The 5426-nt window shown below is 45.5% G+C and overlaps 1 long non-coding RNA gene across 1 annotated transcript; it reads left to right on the forward strand.

Moving 5' to 3' along the window:
- The first annotated feature begins 1051 nt into the window (after positions 1-1051).
- On the forward strand, positions 1052-5104 carry LOC119457081 (uncharacterized). Its single transcript, XR_007467428.1, has 3 exons — positions 1052-1255; positions 3560-3746; positions 4932-5104. It is a non-coding gene; the product is annotated as an uncharacterized LOC119457081 (long non-coding RNA).
- The last annotated feature ends 322 nt before the right edge of the window (positions 5105-5426 follow it).

The following is a 5426-nucleotide window of genomic DNA, read 5'->3' on the forward strand; positions in this document are numbered from 1 at the left end:
TTTATATGCAGGAGCTCCAGAGTATAGTACGCATCCAAATTCCAATACCGGTCGAACATACATGCGGTATATTGTTAAAAGCGTTGCTCTTCGCATTCCTGATCGACTATTGCTCAGCCTACGCAGCAAGCCAACCGCACGAACACCTTTTGTTGCAATATAGTCAATGTGCGCCTTCCAAGACAGTGAACCGTCGTATATCACGCCAAGATACTTGACTGTCTCTACTTGTGGGATAATATTTAGATGATAGGCGAGAGAAATATATATGGGGTCTTTTAATGGAAACTCTAGCACTGAGCATTTGTTAACATTGAGACAGAGATGTATCGCATCAAGGCATCTTTCTATTGCAGACAGGTATGTCTGTAATATTTGATAAAGTTTTTGGATGTCGTTTGCCGATGAGAAAAACGCTATGTCATCAGCGTACACATAAGTATGTACATCATCATGACATGGAATGGAACTCATTAGAATATTAAATAAGACTGGAGAAAGTATTGCCCCTTGTGGAACGCCTTTTGACTGCGCGTACCTAGCCGAAGAAATGCCGCTTTGGAAGCAATAAAATTCCCTGTTCCTTAGAAATTCTACAAGTACATGCTTTCTTGTAGATACACTGTAAACATATTTCTTACTTATTTTTCCCCGTAACAATATTGTCGTTTAAGCTCACCTTGCACACACTTAGTACAAAAGCGTGCTTCCTTCTGGCGTTTTTTTTTTTTTTTTTTTTTTTTTTTTCACGTGATGCGGGCACGACAACGTTTGTTTCTGTCCGCAATTTAAGTGTTCATTATTTACAGCGATATTGCAAAATTCAATCTTACTTCCCTTGTCATAAAAAAAGGAAGTTCATAAAAAAGAAAGAAACTCGTTGCCTTGTTGCGTTTTAAAAAGTAGAATTGCTTGAAAATTGTAAAAAGTAAAGCGGTATTAAGTAAAACCACAACAACGTCTGAAGCCAGAAACACGCGTACTATAGATATCCGAGCGATATTAAGGTGGCAGCCGGATCTATTCCCTCCTACCACTGTTGTCCCATATAGTAGGCGCCGGCTCGGCTGGCTGCGTGCTCGCCAACCGGCTCACGGCGGACGGCTCGTCGCGCGTGCTCCTGCTCGAGGCCGGTGGTCTCGAGGAGGAGGCTAGCCAGGTGCCCTTCTTCTCGCCCCTGCTGCAGCGCACCGTCGTCGACTGGGACTACCCGAGCGAACCACAGATCGACGCCAGTTATGGCTACGACGACAACGTGAGTCGGTGCGGTTCAGCGCGCAGAAGTGCTCTCGGGTCACCATACCGAGTTATCGTAGTGGATCAGTGGCAGACTTGTATGCACATGTTACAGAAGGAAAGTAGCCGATTACAATTGCAATCACTCCATTCAAAAGTGCAATTGATTACAGTTGCCGGATTACTGCCCCACGAAAGTAACGAGGAATTACTTAGAGGTAATCAATTAGTTCTACGTTACTTGCTCCGTACATTTATTAACATTGCACAGGTACAGTAAACAAAAGGAACTGGTCTGGCAATCCCATTGCATCCTATGCAGCCCTTCACACATAGTTTATTAAGGCGAAAGCCTTAACGGCTCATGCGGCGACATGTCCGACGTCCAGCGTTACGCCGTTCGGCGTCATGGCTCCAGCATTCATAGGGAGTCGAACCACCGACCTTTGGTGGGAGTCGAACCCACCACCTGTAGTGTTAATTATGGCGAATTAGGCCATCAATTTCTTTAAAAGAAAGCGTGAAGCCAAGGCGAAGAAGCGTCGGCACTACCTGTGGTGGTAATGTAGGCACAGGTAATTAAGATAGAGTTATTTAGGCACTCGTACTCACAATCTTTGGTGGTAGTTGAACCACCCTCAGCCTTTGGTGAGAGTCGAATCCACGTGGAGATATCGGCGAACCGGCCATATCTCCAAGATGAATTCCAAATTGGAATCCAACTTGGAGACCCATTAACAAAAACACTCTATCACTGTCTTGTATTTATTCACTCTTAAATTACTTTGAGTAAAACGCTGAAGAAATAGACATCGTCATCATCCTTGGTGTCATTATATTATTATAATTATTAGGCATTTTATTTGGTGTTGGATTCCTCTGGCTAAAGCAAGGAAATTGCATATTATGGAAAGTGCTACACAAAGGGCAGTGCCTTGCTATTTGAGGCTCGAGCCGGTTGCCTAAGGACAAAAACATATCGGAGCAAATATTCGGAACTAGATGAGGCACGTGTGTGCTGCAACAAAAATCCGGAGACCACTCAGCACATCCTGATGGAATGTGAAGGGATTCACCATGTGAGAACCGTTGGTAACGTACACCTTCCAGAAGCGCTTGGGTTTATAGTGGACGGAAGCGTCAACCGATCAGCTGTCGAGATAAGCAAGAGGCGTTTAAAGTATTGGCGGGAAAAAGCAGAGAAGAAATTGATACGACCGGATCTCTTACAGTCATAGGTATACCGATACAAGGTAGTTTTTGAAGAAAAAAAAAGATGTAAACAAAAAGGCTAGTACAAATAAAACATGTATAGCATACCTGATCAAATCAACCAGGCTAGGTGGCTATCAGTCACCCCCCCCCCCCCCCCCCCGTTTAAAAGGGGGTGTCATTAAATCATCAGCATCATGAAGCACGAGAGAGGAGCCCGGTTTCCGCATGGCGCGTATCTCAGCGTTCCCACGCACCAGCGCGCCATGCATTTCGGAGAACACGCGCAGGATTCCCGGCGGCGGCGCTAGATGGCGCCTAGTGTTGAAGCGCGAAGGGGGAGTCCCGCGGCAGTATACGCGCCTCATACATACCTCGTTTCGACGGTGGCCGTACGTTGTATCGCTACATTGATTCACTGCTGGCGCATTACCGTCGCTGTCATCGTGAGATGGATGCTGCCGCAATTTTCTTTTCTACTTTTGTGTTTGTTGATTTTGGTTGCTGCTGGCCTCTTAACAGGTTGAGCAACAAGTACCAGGTCGCGAACGCTTCAGTAAAATTGCGAGTCGAGCGAGTTGGTGTATTTAATTATGGCATTTTGTTCTTTTTCATACGCTGGTTCTGATTCCTCCAAAATTTTTGTTACATCGGGCGTTGTGAGGGTCTCGTTACAGGTGGTTTAGCTGCGCTAACTTGCAGGGGATATAATCAGAGAATATCCTGTTCCATTGCATGAATGCTATGGAGGAAGCCAGAGCGTTAGGCTTCAAATTATTGTTTGTAATTTAAAATTTTTTGATGTCGAGAAACCTAACAGCACGCAGATATTTTTGTGTTCGCCACTTAGCAGAATGCGTCCGCAGCAGTTAGAACTAAATACTGTGACTTTCACAGCGCAGGTTCTAGACTGAGTTGGTATCGCACCAGTTAGCGTAAGCGCCAAACAGTATTGACCTGGACGGCAGCATTCACACAAAAGTGCCACCCACGACTGTGACCGCTATCGCATTTCAGCTAGTCTTAAAGGTTTAATTTTGAAAGCGTTCTATATTGTCGTTGTTTTAAATACACATGTGTGCCAACTTATGAGTGAAGCACTTCCATGCAGGTAAACCGATATCCGCGAGGAAAAGTTCTGGGAGGCTCAAGCTCTATCAACCATCTGATTAGCGCCCGAGGAAACAAGCGAGATTATGACGCCTGGAAGTCAGAATATGGTGCTGTGGGGTGGTCCTACGATGACGTTCTGCCATTTTTCAAAAATATTGAGTCTTCAGATTTAGGCTACGACGATGGTATGTTATACGTGTTTAAAACATATTTGTGGTGGAAAGAAAATATCACGCATTTTTGCGGAGGTGATTTTTTTGTTCCAGGAGAAAAGAATACATGTCTGCGTCAACAGCATTGACAAAAGCTATTGTGCAGTAGCATCTATTCTCATATCTGTTCCCTGGCTGTTTACCAGCGAAGATACGTCCGAATAGGCTACATCTAAAGGGTCTACCCCAAGACACCGTTCGTAAAGGAGCGCTAATCGAGGGGAAACTGAAAGGAAAAAACACCGCATATCAACGAAGTGAATGATGATGAGTGGGCGAAGCACCGGCCGGAGGATCATTCGGGCAAAACGCCGTAAGCGTTCTCCGGGAGCCAGAAGCTGGCTTCCGGTTCCGGCTTCCGGAACCGGAAGTAAAACCGGAAGCCGGGGCGTGGCGTACACACACACACACACACACACACACACACACACACACATATATATATATATATATATATATATATATATATATATATATATATACTGTACATGTGTACCGTATATACAGCCTTGTGCACCGCAGCGCCCCTAGCTACGGACGAGAGAGAGAGAGCGCGCGTCGGGAACGAGAGAGAAAGAGAGCACAGCTGCGCCTCTAGCGGGAGCAGCGAGTACTAGCGTGGCTACGACGGCATGATGAGGCACAAGGCTCTACCCTAAGGAGCTTCGCCCCTAAAAGTTCTTGGAAGGCAAACATGCCGCACATACCACGGAAGCATAAATATAGGAACACATACACAAAAGCGAAGCAAAGAGATAACTACAGAAGCTTCACTTCGAGGGAGTTTTCACGGTTTTGTGACGTTGCGTGACAGACAGGCAAAGTGGGCGTAGCCCGAAATCTTTTGACCAATAGCAGAAGGCTAATGACGAAAAGGCGTCGTCAGGAATAAATATTTTTCTTTTGTTCGGTTTAGTCGTGCATAGCTAGTGGGTACACGTCATATCAAATTTAGAGCTATCGCGGTTTTCGTGACGTCGCGTGACAGACAGACGAAGTGGGGGTGGCCCGAAAATTTTTTGACCAATCGTGGAGGGCTGATTGCAGAAGTACAATTAAAAAGTTTGAAATAGCTTTACGTTATAGCACTCCTGTATTCTGCAGATGTATTCTGCATTGCGTGTTCCAATTTGCTAAATCTGGTTCCTTTCCTTTCAGGGTACCACGGTTTCAGCGGCGAGGTTCCCGTGTCCTTTCCCACCTATCACACGGTAGCCAGCGACGTCTTCCTGCAGGCTGGCGAAGAAATCGGATACAAGCAGGGTGACTACAATGGCGAAAACCAGAATTGTAGGTGGCGCCTCGGTATATAGGCAAGAAATACACGTAGATAAAGCCAGACCTTGGTTTGTTTACTGCTTAAACTGAGTTGCGCAGCATACCTGTCATTTACCCGTTTTGTCAATTCATCATCCGAGAGCATCCGGTTTTCACAGCTTGTCGGCGCTATGTCTAACATGTGCGTAGTCAGGCTGATTTAGTAAAAAAACTCGCCATTTTCCAATAGTTCTTACATCTGCGGTCGAGCCAAGCATGAGAATGGACGTTTTGGGAATGCCTTATAGGTGCACATGCATCGGTGGGATGCACTTTATAATGTGGAACTTTGGTATAGCAATTGGTGTCCTCTATCTTAGCATGAAGTCGCGGTTT

The sequence above is a fragment of the Dermacentor silvarum genome, chromosome 6 (genome assembly GCF_013339745.2).
Source record: "Dermacentor silvarum isolate Dsil-2018 chromosome 6, BIME_Dsil_1.4, whole genome shotgun sequence".
Taxonomy (NCBI): Eukaryota; Metazoa; Arthropoda; class Arachnida; order Ixodida; family Ixodidae; genus Dermacentor; species Dermacentor silvarum.